At 43.5% G+C, this 4,874-nt stretch overlaps 1 long non-coding RNA gene across 1 annotated transcript; it reads right to left on the bottom strand.

The window, feature by feature from the left end:
• Window positions 1-533: 533 nt before the first annotated feature.
• LOC139082431 (uncharacterized) lies at window positions 534-2,686 on the bottom strand. Its single transcript, XR_011538406.1, has 2 exons — window positions 2,310-2,686; window positions 534-1,921 (listed from the first exon to the last, which is right to left on the bottom strand). It is a non-coding gene; the product is annotated as an uncharacterized lncRNA (long non-coding RNA).
• Window positions 2,687-4,874: the final 2,188 nt, after the last annotated feature.

Raw genomic sequence — 4,874 nt, 5'->3', positions numbered from 1 at the left:
TTCAGTCTGACACTTGCCAGCTGCGTGATCTTGAGAAAGTCCATTAACCTCTTTGCCTCAGTTTCCTTATCTGTAAAATTGGAACATAGGGTTGTTGTGAGGATTAAGAGTCAATAAAGCACCCAGAACATGTGTTGTCATCAAAGTGTGATCAAGTGGCAAAAAATAATTAAATACCCCAGATGAAGGGACTCAATTGTCTGCAACTGGACCCAAACTGTCTGTACTTCTGCTCAAAGAAAAATATAAAACCTGAAAGGTGAGTTGTCTTCTATCAGGTTCTTGCCCTTCAAAGAAGAATGGGAACTCTGCATAAGAAAGATGTTTCTCTTTTCCCTTCCCAAAGAGAAGGAAAAAAGAACCTTATAAAATCAAATTCCTATTGCATCAAGAAATTGGAAGACAAACTAGACAGGAACTCTAGAACAAGGTGGAATTCATTAATATTCTGAGAGGGATGGAAAGTTGGAGAGATAGGATAGTCATTATAAGACATTTAAACACCCACTACAAAGAGAAGTTACTAATGGATGAGTGTAGGTATAATTTAATGCTTGCATTTATGAGAAAATCCAGGAAATGACAGGCCTGTAATTTTTGCTTTAGCAGAGGAGGTAATGGAAATGCTGTTCAGGCTTAGAGCAGCAGAGTGCTGTGAAAGTTATTATTTAATTAGGAACTGTAAGTGCACATTCAAACATGGCAAGAACTGTCACTTTGCATGCAGTAGGTTCCTTGGCATCTCGAAGAAGTGAAGAGGCAGCAGAGAAGCGAGCTACCAGCTTTCCAAGGGTGGCTGTCTGAAAGGCAGCCCAGGAGGAAGATCTGGGGCCACGAGTCCAAGGAAACCTTCCCTGCAAGCTGCCTGTACCCTCGAGAGCCTTTGGTGCCGGTCGCAACAGAAACAGTGGTCATCTGCAAGAATGCAAGGAGAGGAACAAGGTTGAGCAGCCATTTCCTTGTTTTAGGGACTGACCTGAGAAAGGAAGAGAGTAAACGAATGTTCCAGGCATTACAGTTTTGGCAGGAGAATCAGCTTTGTGAAGGTCTAATGATAAAGCATCAGGTTGAGGCCACAGAGTCAAGGCATGGTGTGTCCCCTCCTGGACGTCTTCAGGAAGGGATGTGATAGCTATCTGAAGACAATGCCGGAAGAGTAAGTGGGACTGGTCCATTTAGGGTGGTTCGATGGCTCTTTTGCTCACCTCCACTGCCTCCACAACACAACATATCACCAATGGTTATGTTGACATTAACAGACTGTCATGGAAAATCCAGCCCCAAATCTCTTTGAAAGACAAACAAAGATTACATGCAAAGTTCATGATGTCTGGGAAGCCCTCTCTGTTAAAATGATGGCGGAAGGCAGGTTGCAAGTTTGAGGAAGCCCAGGGCTATGTTTGACATGACTTTTTTGCCAAGAATGGACAGCAGTCTTAAAAAAATGGTTATTTCCGGGCCAGACATTTTCTCTTGGAGGATCAGAAAAAGGGAGGCTTATCAGTCACAACATTTATGTCATTCACTTGTGTTTGAAAAGGATGAAAAAAGAAAGCAAATCAGAGACTGACTTGGAGAGTCCATGGAGAGTGCTTTCCAAAGGTCAGTTTAATTGACCCCAAGACAACTGAGTTTGGTTGCAAACCCCAGGGCCCCATGACTGAAAGTATTCCTGGATTGTCTTAGGGGACATCAATCTTCATTCAGAGGGCCATTGTGTCTCTTCTTAGTGTCTGAAAGCTCGTGCTGCTGTGTAGTTGTCAGCTTAATCTCCAGGTTATACCCACAGGAGGTGGCCAGGTACAGAGAAGCCAGTTTACCCGAACCAGATGACACAGACTCTTCTTCCAGCTTTGGCTCTGATTCCAGTGACCTTAGGCAAGTCGCTTTTCCTGTGTAAGCCAGTTTCCTTTACTCTGAACTTGAAGAAATGAAGAGTAGTTGGTTTATGATGTCCCTTTCAGTGTTAAAGTTCTCTAAGATAAATTTTTCCTATGATAGAAAGAGAAGCTATAGTATGAACATTTGAAAATGTATTTTGAGAGAAGCAAATTTAATAATGAAAGAAATGTTGACTGAGAAAGCCAGACAGAGCAAGGCCAGTGCCAAGATTGCTGGGGCTCAAGAGGGAGGAGGAGCACATGTTATAGGGAACATGGTGGCAGAGAAAGAAAGCAAGGAACCTTGAAAAGCAAAGTGACAAGACAGAATTAAGAAACACAGGGAGTAGAGTGAGTGCAGATAGCAAGTGAATTCTACACCAAGCTCTGCTCTGAGGTTCATTCTTCAAAGTCAAGTTTCAGGTTCACCTCCTCGAAGCTTTCCCGGGCCAGTCCCACATGCAGTCCTCTGGACAGGTCACACTTCTCCCAGAAACCATCAGTGGCTCTTCATGGCCTGGAGAATAGAGTCTAAAATCCACATCCAGTCTCCAAAATTTGTTTACTAATTATATTTCCAGATCTCTCTCTAACCTGTCTCTGGCAAGGGCTGAATACTTTATCCTTTCTAGGCTGTTCCTGAACATCCTCCCACTGTTTGCCTCTTCTGGAAAGCCCTTCAGCCCCCTCTCTACTGGTGGAGATACCCTTTGCTTTCAAGATCTATGACACCATTCCTGACTCCAGGAGTATTTTTATCCATCAGGCTCTCAGGGTTTTCATGAGCCTATGACAGTGTTTGAGACCTGCAGTGGAGGGGAAAAAATAATGAGTTCCAAAATATGAAAACTGAAAAATCAAAATAATATTTTGAAAACAAACTTTGACAACAAAACATTCTATTTAATATGAGAACTGGATGTATTTTAATATGATTACCATGTCTTGGGGTGGGGTCTTCAAAGGAAAGAGGGCCTGCAGCTTACAGATGTCTCAGAAGAGGAGACCCACGCTTGGAGGACTCCACCCTCCTTCTTGCTTCTTTGGGACTTTGGAGATGCATCTGTCACACCGCTCATCTCACTCTGCACTGTGTCACAGTGACTGTGTCTGCTGCTGCCCGCTCTCCTTGAGGGCAGGAACCCTGTCTCTACCAGGGGCTCCCAATTAGCAGCCCAGAGGCCAATAGACAGGCTTTCGAGTCAGGAGATTTCACCAAATGCCCAGGTTTTTGGCTTCTTTTAAAAGTTTAGATGATCTGGCCATACCACATTATCTTACCTGTGTGCCGGCTGCTAGGTAACGGGAGCTGAGCGGGTGGGGCCTGCCGCCTCCTGTTTGCTGAGCCCTCTGGTGCTCACCTCAGCTGTTCCCGTCAGTCAGCAGCTCAGCAACTGCACGTGCTGAGACTGCGGCCCTCCTGCCTTACTCCTTTTTGTGTTACTCCTCTGCCTTCTCTGCCTAGTGTCTTGTGTAGTGCACGGGATCAGTATGTATTTATTGAGCACATAAGTGATTACAGGGTTTGGCGCTTGATGTCCCCTGGAATTCACTGTCAAAATCAGACTCTGAGTTGCACAAAGCAAGCTTTAGCCATTAACTCATAACATGACACTATTTTCCCTCTTTCAGCTGGTGGAGGGAGAGAGGCTGATAATAAGCCATGTGGAATATAATTGGATCATTTTACTGAAAGTGATCAGAGCAGTAGCAAATTATGTCTGTATGATGGATCTCCAGCCTTACCGAATTTTCTGTCAAATTTGCAGACAGATTACCTTAACTCCAAAATGATGTATCTGAAGATTTTTTTAATGCAAGAGTGTCAGATGCAATGGAAATTCATAATGAAACATAAACTGAAAACAAGGTGACTGCCTCCCATCTAGTGCTTTTATTCTTCTTTCATTGAACAAAATTAGTCTTTTCCATAAATTGATAAAAATACCCTTTATAAGGTGAGAAATTCAGCTGAAAGGAAGGCCAGAGAGGCCTGCGCATTGCTGAGCAGAGATTTAAACCCATCATTTCAGAAAACAGAAATGTCTTCAAAATTTCAAATTTGCTTCTGAGACCCAAACTGCAGAGGTCAGGTTTGAGAAACATGTGCAAAAACATTCGTTCCATAGCCCAAACTGTGGAACGTAAGGTGATATTTTCTGTGACAGCCTGACCTGAGTCGCACGTACACTATAGGCTGGCAGGGCTAGTCTATGTCAGCGTGGATGAGCATCCCAACTTCCCAGCCACACTCTAAGCCCCTTGAGGGTAGGGACTGCGTCCCTCCACTCAGTCTGTCTTTGATCCCCTGCCACAGCACTCTGTGCATAACTGGCACCTGGATATTTATGATTACTTGGCTAATGAACATGCCAAATCCATTTGCCATTAAATGCAGCAAACCTTCATGCAACGCACTCAGAAAAGTAGCAAGCTCTAAAATCTGTGAAGGCCATGGAAAAGTGAGTAGATTTATAAGGAGAGCCTTTGTCGGGAATAATTCACGCAGGAAGAAAACTACAATTGGAGAAGAGTGCTCACTCCTGATGCTATGGGTAAGTTTCTTTACCACCTTGGTAATGGGAAATGGGATTTATACATTGGCTGATTGCATGAAATCAAATGTAGTTGTTCAGTTTCAGAGATGGGATTTGACTTTGTGAAATACTCAAATCAAGGAAGTAATGAACTAGAATGCAATAGAAATCTGTTGTAGCATTATTTCACAAATCAAGAATATACCCAGTATTATCCTTTAAGCATGATGTGTGTTTCTAACTTTGACCAAATAGTCATTGAAACCAACAGTCGTTGAGGCCCAGATAGACAAAGGAACACAGTAGATAAGATTGCTCTTAAGGAATATTTCCTCCTACCCACCTCATCCAGTCTCCCTGCCCCTTGACTTTGAGCTGAGCCATGTGACTTGCTTTGGCCAATGAGATGTTGGTAGATGGGACTACAAGCAGAGGCTTGAGGGATGCTTGAGGGATT

This window comes from Equus przewalskii, chromosome 3, assembly GCF_037783145.1.
Source record: "Equus przewalskii isolate Varuska chromosome 3, EquPr2, whole genome shotgun sequence".
NCBI classification, from domain to species: Eukaryota; Metazoa; Chordata; class Mammalia; order Perissodactyla; family Equidae; genus Equus; species Equus przewalskii.
The sequence above is the reverse complement of the archived record's forward strand: the minus strand, read 5'-3'. Positions and strand labels throughout refer to the sequence as shown.